General features: G+C 42.9%; 1 long non-coding RNA gene and 1 pseudogene across 4 annotated transcripts in view; one reads left to right on the plus strand and one right to left on the minus strand.

Moving 5' to 3' along the window:
• LOC124027086 overlaps positions 1 to 14478 on the minus strand; it is a 50203-nt gene that overhangs the window by 17600 nt on the left and 18125 nt on the right. The window lies entirely within an intron of this gene.
• LOC124027084 lies at positions 1989 to 12165 on the plus strand (annotated as a pseudogene). The gene is made up of 21 exons (XR_006837334.1): positions 1989 to 2149; positions 2252 to 2310; positions 2393 to 2472; positions 2574 to 2696; positions 3267 to 3410; positions 3711 to 3809; positions 3914 to 4075; positions 4195 to 4294; positions 4469 to 4689; positions 5269 to 5425; positions 5596 to 5819; positions 6072 to 6192; positions 6497 to 6693; positions 6808 to 6922; positions 7123 to 7292; positions 7388 to 7485; positions 7646 to 7776; positions 8088 to 8277; positions 11635 to 11777; positions 11884 to 11980; positions 12058 to 12165. The product of XR_006837334.1 is annotated as an uncharacterized LOC124027084 (transcript).

Consider the following 14478-nt stretch of genomic DNA (forward strand, 5'->3'; position numbering starts at 1 on the left):
TACTCTGGTATCAATGCTCATCGGGAGAAGTCCTCAACTTCAAAACGTTGTTTTCTACAGCAAAGCTGGCTTACCTTACGTATTCACTACTGCACTTGTTTATTGCAATTGAATGGTAAAAACACATCCAAGAAACACCCACATCAAACCACACCCCAAGACAATTCTTGTTTGCCTAGCATTTCTTAATGAGCATTGATGAAAAACAAGAGCTGTGCTCGAATACCCATACTAACATACTGTATGTGGCGGCAGGGTAGCCTAGTGGTTAGAGCGTTGGACTAGTAACCGGAAGGTTGCAAGTTCAAATCCCCGAGCTGACAAGGTACAAATCTGTCCTTCTGCCCCTGAACAGGCAGTTAACCCACTGTTCCTAGGCCGTTATTGAAAATAAGAATGTGTTCTTAACTGACTTGGCTAGTAAAAAAATACTACCTACTTAATGAGTATATACTGAATACTATATATTATTAGTTCATTTTAGTATACTGCAAACGAACAGTAGGCTTTCAATTGCGCGTACTAGCTTTTCACCTTTCTACCTGAAGTTGATGCTGTTGCTATGCAACCTCTTGCTAGCTATCTAGCATAACAAATGACTGGTTAGACATTATACGACTTCGGGTGTGCTCTTAAATTCAATCAGGAGTTCCAGAATGCGCTCATGAATTCTTTTACATTGTCTGTTTGTAAATTCAGAGCAGAGTAGACAGCCAGAGCGAATTTACGAAAGCACCCGAATGTCTATTGAGAACGCACAATGACGGGAATAATCACGTCAAACATTGGGTAGATTTCCTGAAGATTTGCATTATTGGCGCTAAAGTACGGAAATAGTGTCCTCTTCGTGTATTCCCCATATTTTGGCGAATGTAGTACGACATCCTGGAACATTTGGCATACTAAATATATCCATAGTATTTTTTTTTTTCACTAGGAGCAGACGAGATGTCAAAAAGTTCCATTACAGTCCGTAGAAACATGTCAAACGATGTATAGAATCAATCTTTAGGATGTTGTTAAAATAAATCTTCAATAATGTTCCAACTGGAGAATTCCTTTGTCTGTAGAATTGCGATGGAACAGAGCTCGCCCTCATGTGAACGAGCGTCACGAGCTCAAGGCATTCTGCCAGACCTCTGACTCATTCCCCTCTCATTCGCCCTCACTTCACAGTAGAAGCATCAAACAGGTTCTAAAGACTGTTGGCATCTAGTGGAAGCCTGTTGACATCTAGGAAGTGCAACATGACCAATATCCCACTGGGTCTTCAATAGGGAATGAGTTGAAAAACGACCATCCTCAGATTTGTTCTCAGGTTTTTGCCTGCCATATGTGTTCTGTTATACTCACAGACATCATCATTCAAACGGTTTTAGAAACTTCAGAGTGTGTTCTATCCACATATACTAATGATATGCATATCTGGGACTGAGTAGCAGGCAGTTTACTCTGGGCACCTCTGGACAAGAAGATAATAAGAAGCCATAAGAAGATAAAAGACTCATCTATGTATCTGTGCCAATATAGTTAGTGTCTGTGACAGCATGGGCAGCGCCATTGAGGCTATCTTCATATTAAAGTAGTAACATTTCTTCTTCACAATTGTCTGAGCCCTTCTGATGACCCGATCGGACATGACTTCAACAGGGTCACCAGTAGGGCTCAGCCAATGAAGTTGGTAGTCCCACCCAGTTGACTACATTTTGGCCATTAGAGGCCAATATCTTTCTCTCTGTCTGGGCTACAATTGTAGACGGTTGGGTAATTCTGCTTTTCATCTGTGAAAGGCTGTTGTGCTGCTAATGAGGGAGTTCTATTAACCTGAGCCGAGCGGTGAGGGCGGAGCACCCTTCTAAAATTGAACAGTAGCCTTACATTTAGGTTTTTGTTCTAACACTACACAGCTGATTCAGATTAACAAAGCTGGATGATTATTTGAATCAGCTTTGTAGGGCTAGGGGAATAAAAAGGAAATGTGCAGCCCTTTGGGGTTCAGGTGACTGAGTGTGGGAAGCCTTTGCCATAGGGTAAAAGTTGCATACCCCTGGGCTGTAGGCTGCACACTTTGGGTCAAATATCAGGTTCTGTAGCTGTGTATTTTATCAGAACAAATCTGTTCTACAATGATTCTTTTCCTTAGCTCAGGGTAAGTAGTAGCAGGCCTGGGAGAGTCTTATGCGATGCAAACATTTGAGTTGTGTTCTTCCTCCTTTTAATCAATCATAATAATTTGTCAAATGCCTTACAGGTTGTTTTGCCTATTGCTGGCAGCTGTGGGCATACAAGCACAACAGACACCTTCTATAAGTATGCACTTTGCACCTTGCAAATTTAAGCACTAAGCGTTTGAAAAGGTTTTTTTTTTTTTAACTAACCTTTCCTATTCCAGATGACCTCAACGCTGAATGCCTTGGTAACGTTATTCGTTTGAGTGTCGCTCCTCTTTTGAAGAGGTTGATGCTGTCTTCAGTGAGTTTGCCTCTTTTATGATTTTCTTTCTCTCCTTTCATAATTCGTGGCTTGATATTGCTCGTCAACTATTGTGTTCACACCATCTCCATCCCTTCCAGATGACACAAATCATAAACCTGACGCCTGGCCTTGCTACTCAGTGTGGATTCAGCTTTAAATTTGACCCCATGGGGAATGCCATGTTTTTTGCTTCTCTTCAAAACTGCTTTTCCCAAAACATGGTAACCCTAAGAACTGTAGTGTTTGCTTGTACTTCAAATGGACAGTTTGCCTTTCAGTGTCACTGCATTTGCAACTCATACTGTAGCAATGTCATTTTATTTACCTTTGACATGGAGTCATACACAAAGATACAAGTCAATATTTGCATCACTAGATGGAAAAATAAAATCATATTCTTCAGTAGAAAGGTCCTCAATAAGCCTGAGGTGCTAATACATACAATTTAGCGCATGGAGGTTATTAGAAGTCTGGTTCCAGAAACATTGAAGCAGTTTTACTTAACTCTGTGGATATCAAAAGGATCTCCATTGTTAGCCACCCCTGCTGGGTCTGGTATCTCTTACCTCTAAGTTAACGATGATGTAAGGTACAGCGGAAGTTTATGGAGTGCTTTCAGAGGGCCAGCCAACTTTCTGATACAGACTGCAGTGATGTGAACTATTGAGCTCTACTCCTGTAGTGTGGCTTCAATACAGTGGCAGCTGCATTCATATAGCCAATTTTGCCACAGTCTATAACTTGCATGAATGTCACCTGAATTTTGTTTATTGCTTCCCCCTTCATTTTAGGATGATAAGATGTTCAGCTTGGTCATGCAGTTCAGGCTGCCAGGAAAGCACATGACTGAAGACCCTGTGTATAGAGTGGGCAAAACCTGTAGCTACACCCCCTGGACCTCCCGAGAGATTCTGTGCGACCGCAACTACATGGAGGCAAGTGAGCAGAGCATGCCCCAATGGACATGTTTACAGTCGTACTGCCTGTATAAATGATCTGTCTAGAGCTACAACTGTCCAGTGTTTAATTTCTTCTGCGACACAACGTAGAGGTCTTGACTATCTCAATTCCACTCGCCTCTTCAAAATGCACATAGGAGAACTTTAGAGGTGAGGCATTTTGGCCTATTCTCAATGCATTTAAGGAGGTGAGTGGACAGATTGAGAACTGGCCCTTGATTTCCTATTGTATGGGAGGGAGAAAATGCATAGGGAATAATGGCCTTTGTTCTCTAGGTGTCTGTCAGAAGGACTCTTCCAGACATCCAAACCATCCCCGAACAGCCCACTGGGGGCCCGAAAGCAAGGAGCGGCAACTTCCGGAGAGGAGCTGAGGTAGCCATGTTTCTGTAATTTCACTACAAAATGACAGGATGGCGCTAAACAATGTGCGTTTGTTGACAATTTTGTTTAATTCATGTTTCCATTTCCTGAGACAGGCTGTTGCTTCAGGATACAAAATGACAGCAGTCGTCTTTAGTCCTAGCAAGAATGTCATGAATGTGGATGAGGTCCAAAGAAAGGGCTATGCAATAGCCAACACTCCCACACGGCTGGTGTTAAGAAGCCCTCATAATGCAGAGGAGACATACCTCCAGAATGTAAGCATGTTCAGTTGAGCAAACATTTGGAAACGGTGGCCCTACCTGAACTCGGCAACATATTGTTAATACGTTGTGCCCTACTGAACACGGCCCTGGTGTGGTTGCCCCCTGAACAGGTAGCTGGGGTTCCGATGCGGGTGCTCTCAACCTCAACCTTCTTTGAGCAGAAGTGGCTGGTTACTCGAGTAGATGCCACGGCTGTTTGTCCAACACCAGGTTGAGTGTGAAATAATTTAAGATCCTATAAGCCCAGTTCTTAATTGGCTCCAGACAAGACTTTCATGTTGGGAAAATGTTTTGGGGGTGAACTTTTTCCAAATAATGGCACAGTTGTGTTCAGTTGCAAAATGTTCTGTTTTGATGTGCACTTGGCTTCTTGTTTCACTGCAGGGGCAGTTGCCTTTACTCCAGAAGTGATCACCTGGTACATGCCCAAGCACATAGACCCACTTTTCTCCTCTGATGCCTTCACCATGTTGGAGGTGTACATGGGAATTGACGCTAAGAGGCTGAACACTGAGGAAATGGCTGCCAGAAACTACTCGGTTTTAGTCACAGAGGCTCACATTATTGTTGAAATTCCGGTGGGGGCGGTTGGCGGCTATTTCAAGGTCAGCATTGGATGAGTAAAATGATCCGGTTTCATTTCTAAATCGAATTTTTAGAGCCCTTTTTACTACAGCAGTTGTCAGTGCTTTGCAGTAGCCCTTTGCTATCTCTCATGGTTAAACTCCTAGAAACGTTGTCTTGTGTAAAATGTTTCTTATTGAGCAATTGTCTGCTTAATCAGGTTAATATACAAAATTGTGTGAATTTACTCTACCGCTTGTCTTTGCGGTTTGTCCTTTAGCCGCTTGAAATTTGAGACCAAATATCCACACTAAAGGATTGTTTACCTGCCTTTTTAGGTAGCCGGTAGCTTTGCCACTGTCAACTGAATGCAAGCAACACTCGGCTGCTGTTTACATATTGTGCTAGTGTTTACTTTGCTTGTCAGTTGCTTTGGAAATGCAAGTTGACAACCATACACCTGTCTGGTAACCAATACTTTCCTTTGGATATTTTGTCTTAAATTACGAGTGGCAAAAAGACAAGCGGTAGAATAATTGTATTTAACATTCTGGCTTATAAGGAACATTTATCTGTTTTTGCACTCCAATTGTGTATTACATCACTCGTCTCCCTTACAGAGCCATATTCAGGATGACCAGTACTTTGTCACTTACACCATTGAGCCCATGCTTGAGTTGCTGTGGATCGAGGAGATCGCACACGAGGACACCAGCTATAAAGTCCTCTTCCCTATCACAACACCTCCGATGGCCAGGCCTCCACAAGTTCGCAACTGTGAGTCTGGTTTAGTTAAATAGTGCCTAGGGTAATTTTGGTTGTTCATTAGGCACAAAACGGAAGAAAATGTACTGAAACGGGGAGGCAATACCTGGACTTACCCAATAACAAATGTCAACTGCCATTGTTCCGCATTCCGAAATGTTCCTTTGTTTGCCAATGAACAGACACGCCCTTAGACACAGTTCCTGAGCAGGCAGTGTTTGTGCTTGAGTTGGGGACCTTCAACCTTGATGTGGAGCTGCTGAACATCACCTTTCCCACCACGGTGCTAACTGTTGCAGAGTGCAACGCCAGGGGCTTCAATGTTCAGGAGCAGAGATCCCCGGACAACACCTTGAAGACCTTCAGGATGGAGGTGCCCTTCTCAGACCCGGTGGTCTTCAAGGAGGTGTGTTTCTGTTAAATGCAAAGCCACACGCAGTGATTTGTACATGCCCTAATAAGTGGGCCACCAACAAAATAGAAATAATGGCACAAATGTACTTTGTGTTTCCATTATTTTGGCTGTTGTATGCATTTGATTTAGGGGAACATTACTTTAAGTATATAGTTTGTTTTAATAGTCCCCATATGTACTTAGTTGTCACTTGATGTTGAATAGAGTTCTGTTACAGCAATAATGCTTTCAACTTCACTACAGAGAAGGGCGGAACAAGGTGTCACAACCTTCACTCTTCAGCTGATCTACGGCCTGGTCGTCTTTCCAGAGTACGCTCCTTTCTCTCACTCTGCCGTTGTGGACGCTGTACTGCTGGACATAGGTATGTCTCTGGACTATGCCAAACTACTGTTGAATGGTTTCCTCTCGTTAATGATTGCCCTGAAAGGAAATTGGCAGTGAAAGCCCAACTAGCCATACTGTAGGGTTTTCCTATGCGGTCTCTCTACAAAGAAAATGTTAAGCTTTAGAGTATTTGGACCCAGTTGTCCTGTTCATGTTTATTCAGTCCCACCGTAGCAAAACATTTTGCAATCTAAACAAGGGTTTCTTCTTGGACAAGTTCAAGTAGTACCTTCCTGTTTTTTGTGCTTAATTAATGAACACAACCCTGTTTGTCCTTGTAGTGCCACCCTCAGTCACTGGCAACTGTGATCAGGAGAACTTCCACATCACTGTGGACTACAGGAACCAAGAGCCCTTTTTTGTGGTCTTGGTTGGCAAGCGGCTGCTTAACCATGAGTTTGCTCAACAGTATTTAACAGAGGGCGACACAGACTTCACCATCACGTTGCCCTTCTCTTCGCCGGACGCAGTGTTTGAGGTACGACGCTCTCCCAAAACATGTTAACCTAAATTGCTGCAGCTAGCCTCGCTTTCCTTACCCTGTATACATGCATACAATGTTGGACTAATGAACTCTCCCATTGGTTCCCAGTCGGTTCACTCGTCCTCTGTCAGGAGCAGACTGGATGTGGCTCTGTTGAATCCTTACAACAACATGACCATCAAATACTTTTCCCTGGCTTGCAGCTTCCTCAAAACGCTGACTGGTTGGTTCTCAAACAATTAATTCCGATAAATAGTCATTTAACATGGTTACCAAACCTGGGTTCCTTGCAAATACTGTGAGTCGTATAGTAGTGCATGGTTTGCACTTTTGGTGATATTCCATTGGTTCACGCCCAATAAGTGGAACAAATACAGAACCCAGGTCTGATGACTACCTGTCTTTTGCTCCCCCACCTCCAAGAGTGTTTCTCTAACGGAACGATGACTGCGCTGGCGGTGAAGGTGGATTCTGTTCCCGGTCTGAACCCCGGTCAGCTGACCCTGAGCGACCCCGCCTGTGGTCCCACCTACAGTGACGATCGCTTCGCCTACTTCCACTTCACTGTGAACTCCTGTGGCACCACCAGGAAGGTAAAATGACTATTACCCTGAGGTGATGGGTACTGTGTATTTACGGACTGTTTGCTTCTGCAGGTTGTAATAAGCAATTCCCCTCTACTACACAGTTTATCAACAATGTCATGCTGTATGAGAACAAAATCTCCTTGCCAGATGAACTTGAGGTGAAGCTGAATGCCACAACGTCTTCAGAGGAGGAATATCAGTAAGTGCATTAAGCATCACAATTGTAGCTATTAGCTTTCATAGGTATTTTTTTCTTCTTCACCAATTGCTCAATACTTTGTATACAGGGAAAATGTGCCTCTACTACCAGTGTCCACTCCACTGCTTGAAGTTTCCCCTATTGAAGTTGCTTTTTTTAGGTTAAAGGTTTCCTGCTACTATGTGGCCAACATCACTCGCACATTGGCCTTCCTGACCAGGCCGCGTGACAACGAGCCTTTTGCCGAGACTGGGACGGGTCGACTAATGGTCAGAATGAGACTCGCTCAGGGTAAGCGTGCCCAAATTTGAACTTGACCCCTAGCCTTGGAAGGTCTCCTTTACAAAACCATTCCCAAAAATCTAAGCCTTATGATATATTACTCTTGCTTTCTGAGATCTACAGGTGTGACTATGGAGTAACGGTGAGGAGCTGATTTGGGAATTTGTCAGAAGCCTCTGGTGGGGGGTGGGTAGTGTTGGCTATAAATGGCTTGTGTTCATTGGGGCACAATAGGATATGATAAACGAGCATTTCTTAATGGACAAGTTCAGATGGTGCCCACTGAACACGACCCCCGGTTGTCTTGTTCTGTGTTCCAGACGCCTCGTATAACACGTTCCACCAGGAGGCGGACTATCCAGTGGTGAGGTACCTGAGACAGCCTCTGCACTTTGAGGTGGAGCTGACCACGTCCTCTGATCCCAAGGTAGCGCTGGTGCTTGATCACTGCTGGGCCACCCTCAACGAGGACCGTGACTCCCGACCCCGGTGGAATCTCATCATTAATGGGTAACATGTTGTTTTTGGGCCTAAACAAGTGTGGTTCCTGAGTAATTAGCAACCTATCATGCTTGGCAGGCCATTTACTTTGGCTACCGTGGCTATCCATAGGTCGAGTGGTCAAAACGCTGTGGGGTCTGTCACCAGATCTCCACCCAATTGAACACTTATGGGAGAATCTGGCGCGTATGATCACATGCTTGTTATCACTGAGTGGTCCCTGCAGCGTATCATTGGAACGGAACGTATGCTGCACACCGCGTTGTCTGAAAAGCATCTAAACAATGTTTTGTACTGATGAGAAAAATAAAGGTGTTTATTCCAGCTTTGCTTGTAAAATATATAAATGTTAACGGGTACTCCAGTTGAGATCACCATTAGTCTGACAGACATCATACAATGCAGTCAGGTTAACTCGTATTCAGTACCACCTTAAAGTGTTTTACACTCGTGTCCATTACAATCTAGGCAAGAATCAGAACGCATGAATAAAACGCTGAGTACATTATAATTACGGTACTCTACAGTAGAAACGACAACGCGTTACACAGAAAATAAGGCACTTTGATAGGAATGCACGCATGTCCACAGTTATTTGCAAGGACTGTATACTTGATCTGGGGAAGTGCTTGGGCTTTCTTTTGAAGGAAAGTTTGTACGGCTCATTAAATTCTCAAATAGAAATGGTCTGCAACAGTGAAATGGGCTACTTTTGTGAATGAATGAGGCAAAATTAGCAGGTAGTGTCCCTTGGTCTGAGGTCAGCGCGGGTTAAATGTCCACATGTTGGAACGGTGAGTGCATTCTGACATCACGCCCATAAAATCAACTCCCACTGGGGCGACTGTTGAAGATATTTGGAACTCGCGTGTGAAAAGGTTAATGTTGGCGTTAACAACACCTTTTTACTCAATGTTATCCTTTTGGTTGGCTAGAGTTCAGTGTTGTGCCAAACTGATGGTCAGTCAAATGGAAATCAAGAGCGGCTGGCAAGCTTGGCTTGCCTTTCCGATTGGTTTCAAACTGCTCTTAAAACCAACAACTATTCAGTCAGTGTTGGGTTGAATTCAGGCACAAGTGACCTCTTGTGTTTAAAACAGTTATTGCACTAAACCTAAAGGATGGTTCAGATGCCTGTGCAGCATGGATGTTTGAAATTGAATGGGATCAGTTGACAGGATCCCCAGAAGTTGATGCTGCTTTCAATGGCATTTCCTGTCCTAGAGGAATGCGCTAATTGGGAGTTGCTAAACATGAACAAATACCACGGTCAAGTGTAGCAGCATCTTGCTAATGTTCATATTTGAAAAAATGTTACTACATTTTTGATTTGGGTGAGCACTTTGCCACAGATGGACACGCTGGCCTAATTTTTATCTCAAGAATTTAAATTGGTTAACTATTGGAAGATGACTTATTTATCCTACATTGTAATGGGCCACAATGACTTTGCCCATGATTATGCATGCTGCAAATGACACTTTATTTTGCGGGTGCCTTTTCAGTATCTGGATGCATGTTACACCAAGCAGTGTAGTGAAGCAACTTTATTGGTCAAAACCATTCATTTGGGGGATCGGGTTTGCAAAATGCTATCAAATCACGCAATTTTATGAAATGGTATCAAAAACCTAAATTTGGCCATGTGGACACGGAGTAACTTTGCAGCTGTTTAAAAAAACCCAGGCTGAAATGTTTAGTATATCATAGGAAAAGACACAACATTCACATGGCTGTGCACGAAATGGGCAGTTCAGATTTGTCACTTCAGCTGCAACTATATCGTTGTGCAAAATCCTGACCGTCGGCTCAAGTGGATTGTACTGGTGTGGGCGTTTGTCTCTTCATGTAACGTCTTCAGATTTCACAAATTCCTTTTTGCTAATATCTGGCAGTTAAACAGTGAAGGATAAACCTCCCAAAGAAGCAAAAAAAAAAAAAGTAGGCCTAAACTGTCAATGCGTAGGTGACTTATAGTAGAGCTGCGCCCTTCACAGAAGTCCTCCACATGTGGAAGAATTTCTCTGGCGCATTGCATGGAATTCTTATTTAAAATGAAGGTCTTATTTTGAAAAATATGATTTCCTTGTTGATACCGACTGTCTATTCGGCTACTTTGGTTAAACCACGGTCAATATTGGGTCGCCTGTAGTCTGACCATTCTGGATCATTTAGAATTTTAAGAACCATTTAGAGGGACATCTCACCTCATGTCAATGGCATTGAATATACATGTTTGACAGTTGTCATTTAACAAGCCATTGCAGTAGACCAAAATAAATATTGTTGACGGAAAGCCCAATTTCTGTTCTTTAAATAAAAACGTACTTGATCAGATGCATCCAGGTCTGATGGGCCAAAATATCAGAAATACAAACCAACAAACCACTGTCGTGACTGTTTAATTGTTAGCTGACTCTAAATGAATCATGTTAGGATTTGGGGTGCCCGACTTCAATTGATAGTCAACTTATTAACATTACATCGTATCCTCCTTGCAGCTGCAAAAACCCCAGCCTTATGATTCAGTACTATACAAGTTGGTTTAATTGAATTACTAGCTAACTAAATAACAACACAGACTAAACACAATATGACTGCTGTTACAAGGTCCCCCCCCCCCCCATTCCGTAAGGGACATTTATTTAACACACGAACCGGCACCAGCTTGGAGTAAAAGCATGAATGTATTTATGTGGCAAGGTAGGTGGTGTCTTCTCGCTGATTTGCTACATGAGATCACAATGTTGTCCGTGGCTCCAATGACTAGTCTTGAACAGAACTACAGGATGGGTTTTCCTTTCACTCGTTCTGGAAGATGGGCTAATCAACCCTGTCCCTGATTCCTCAGTGGGTGATGGTTTGGATATAGTAGCAGAATGATCCCACTTAAGTTCATTTTTCTAGGTACTTGTGAGTTTAGGAAAGTTCCAAACGTGTAGCTTGCGCCTCACGGTTTTCTGGTCTAATGTAAATTTCTGTTACCATTCCTTTTATGCACTCTGGCCGCCGGGGATGGTTCTGTCAGTCTGACCCGCTCTTTGATGTCCCTCGTGGCATGGCTACTTACTATTGTTCCAGTGAATACTGGAACAATATTTCTAACATAAGACTGGTCAGAGATTAGCTATAGAAAATGAATGTCATATTTAAAATTTTTACTAGAAACGTCCTCACTCTACAGGTAGGAAGTCTCGAGCCTTTACATTGTATATGAAATGTTTTTTTCATAAATAAAAAAGCCTGTTAGCAAAAACATTCCTTTAGTTCATACTGGAGGGGGGGAAAAGATCTGATCTACACAAGGCGGTTGGGGTTTGCAGCGTTTTCTTGTTCCTAACTTAGTCCCTCTCTCTACACTGGCAGCTGTGAGAACCCCGAGGATCCATACAGTGTGGTCTTCCACCCGGTAGTAGCTGATGCCAGGGTCCACTTCCCCCCCTCACGTCAAACGCTTTGAGGTCTATATGTTTTCCTTCGCCGAGGATGCGGTTGAGCCGAGTGGCCAGGTAACAAAGTTCACCCCACAATCTTTATTGGTTAATTTTGTGAGTGGAATCATACCTATTATTAAAAATAATAATAATCTGACAGCATCAAATCTTTGATTCCTAGGTCTTTGTCCATTGTGATGTGGTCATCTGTGACGCCAGTAGTCCCTCTGGCGGCCCCTGTAGTGGACAATGTGTGAATCAGGACAACCCGAAAAGAGGTAGGTCTTGTTTTATGCTTTTCAGACCCTGGCAGACCATAACTGAACTAATAGTTTCTCTCTCTCTCTCTCAACAGGTCAACGACATGTCAAAGACTTCTCTGAGGAGCGTCATTTATATGTTTCTTCTGGATACATTCTTTGGGTGTAATGTCTTGTCAAATAAAGTGTTCTATATAAAACAATCCTAACCGTTGGAGCTACCTTAATTGTATCTGATTTGCGTTTAACACCAAGGTGCATGTAGTAGGCTTGTCATCTGACATGTATCAATCAACCCTTTTGTAAGCATGGAACTCTGAACCATCCACCGGAGGGAGATAAGTGTTGCGCACCAATTTCCCGTCTAGGACAAACAATGGGTGTCAAAACAAAAGCTTTCCAATGTCCAGTAGGATGAACTGACTCAATGTTATAGTGGTTTGCCAAAGTGAAACCAGCAGGGCTGTGGTTGGATGCAGTGTTGGTAATTTTCAACTGAAATTACAACTTTCCTTGATACCTCTCACTAGCTTGGTTTCCATCCAAATATGGACATTTCTTCTTTAATGATATGCATGAATTCATCGCTACTTGTTTGTAAGAAGTGCTGACATGATGACTCCTTGCTGTCCCCGGTCCACCTGACTGTGCTGCTGCTCCAGTTTCAACTGTTCTGCCTTGTTATTATTCGACCGTGCTGGTCATTTATGAACATTTGAACATCTTGGCCATGTTCTGTTATCTCCACCCGGCACAGCCAGAAGAGGACCGGCCACCCCACATAGCCTGGTTCCTCTCTAGGTTTCTTCCTAGGTTTTGGCCTTTCTAGGGAGTTTTTCCTAGCCACCGTGCTTCTACACCTGCATTGCGTGCTGTTTGGGGTTTTAGGCTGGGTTTCTGTACAGCACTTTGAGATATCAGCTGATGTACGAAGGGCTATATAAATAAATTTGATTTGAATGTACCGAGCTGTCTTTTTTAAACTACTAGCGCACAGCTCGGACACCCATGCATTCCCCACAAGACATCTCTTCACAATCTCCAAGTCCGAACTACGAAGGTAGAGCCATGATTACGTTGCAATCTATTCCGCATCAGGCTAAGATTTCAACACACACCGTACGTGACTGAAGACACTCCTTAAAAAGTTGCGAGCTTGCACCGCGGGACGGCTTCATTGCTCCAGACCACCACAAGGGGGAGTTTGCGCAATAATTATGCATTTGGGTCCCAAGGCTTTGACCAAAGACTAATTTTGACACGAGCCACCCAACAAAGATTGCTGACAAAACAGATGGAAGTTGCCTTAACGAGTCAAGCAAATGTACAATTTGAGAGGAATGTGATAATGTAGAGATGGATGCTTTTTTTTTGTGTTAAAGTTAAATTACAAATCTCAAGTTACCAGACTAGCTAGTGTTAGGAGAATGAATTTGTAAATCGTCTTTCAGGGACTCCTGAGAACCAACAAACCAGGCAGTTGTCTTGTGAAACAGTGGATGTAAAGAATCGAGCTGGCTAAAGCATTGACTGCACAATTGTAAGCTTGCCTTGCAATGCAGCTGAAGTAAAATGGCTAGCTATTTACTCGCTTGAGTTGGATTAAATAACTGTTGCCGCTCTGGGTATGGACCCTGAAATGTAGTTCTGAGCTAATGTTCATACCAATCAATGAGCCTCAAGTCTGAATGGCATTAATGAAGCCGAGAGTAGAATATACCTTTCATTGTGCCAAGGATGCAAGACCTATATACACATGTATGAGATTCCCATATTGTAGCCTGTAGATTGAATATATTCACCGACCATATACTCTTCCCTGGCAAATAAAGCTGCGGTTCAGGTATGACACACTTTCAGTCAAATCAAACGATGCGGTGTCTGCATGTATGTATTACAATTGTACACTTCAAAAGTGTTTACTGCTCCTGGGATATCAATGATTACACATTGTAACTATACATTATTGATTTGTAATTCATATATACAGGAAAAAAAACCTATGCATATCTAACTCAGGATAGTATTTCAACCAGTGGAGAATGTGAAACGCTTTATTGAGAAATCGATATGTCTTCTGTTTTTCCCAGACCTCAAGTGGTTTCCTGCTAGGGTTTTAAACGTTGTCGTGGACATGGAACATCCAATCATGTTATATTTCTATTAAAAAGGTGTACTTTTGAGAGCAAAAACCTACAGATGCAGGGACAAACGGTCAACGGGGTAATGTAAATGAAGAATAGGGGAATTGTTTTTTTTGGGGGGGGTGGGGGGACAGGCAAAACAATGAAGGGATTTTACAGGGCCCTAATGGACTACAGACATTGACAGTCTCCTAGCCTAAAAACAAATGCTGAATGCACTGCCTAGATTGAGGGAAACTCATTGTCCATTATTGGAGTTGATCAGGGCATGGCAGGGAATCACTAACAAACTGCCTTTAGTCCAATAAAAATACACATTATTATGGTGATAAATAAAAGGCAGTTGCTCCACTCATGACACGAGAACCCTCT

Source organism: Oncorhynchus gorbuscha, unplaced genomic scaffold, assembly GCF_021184085.1.
Source record: "Oncorhynchus gorbuscha isolate QuinsamMale2020 ecotype Even-year unplaced genomic scaffold, OgorEven_v1.0 Un_scaffold_2942, whole genome shotgun sequence".
NCBI classification, from domain to species: Eukaryota; Metazoa; Chordata; class Actinopteri; order Salmoniformes; family Salmonidae; genus Oncorhynchus; species Oncorhynchus gorbuscha.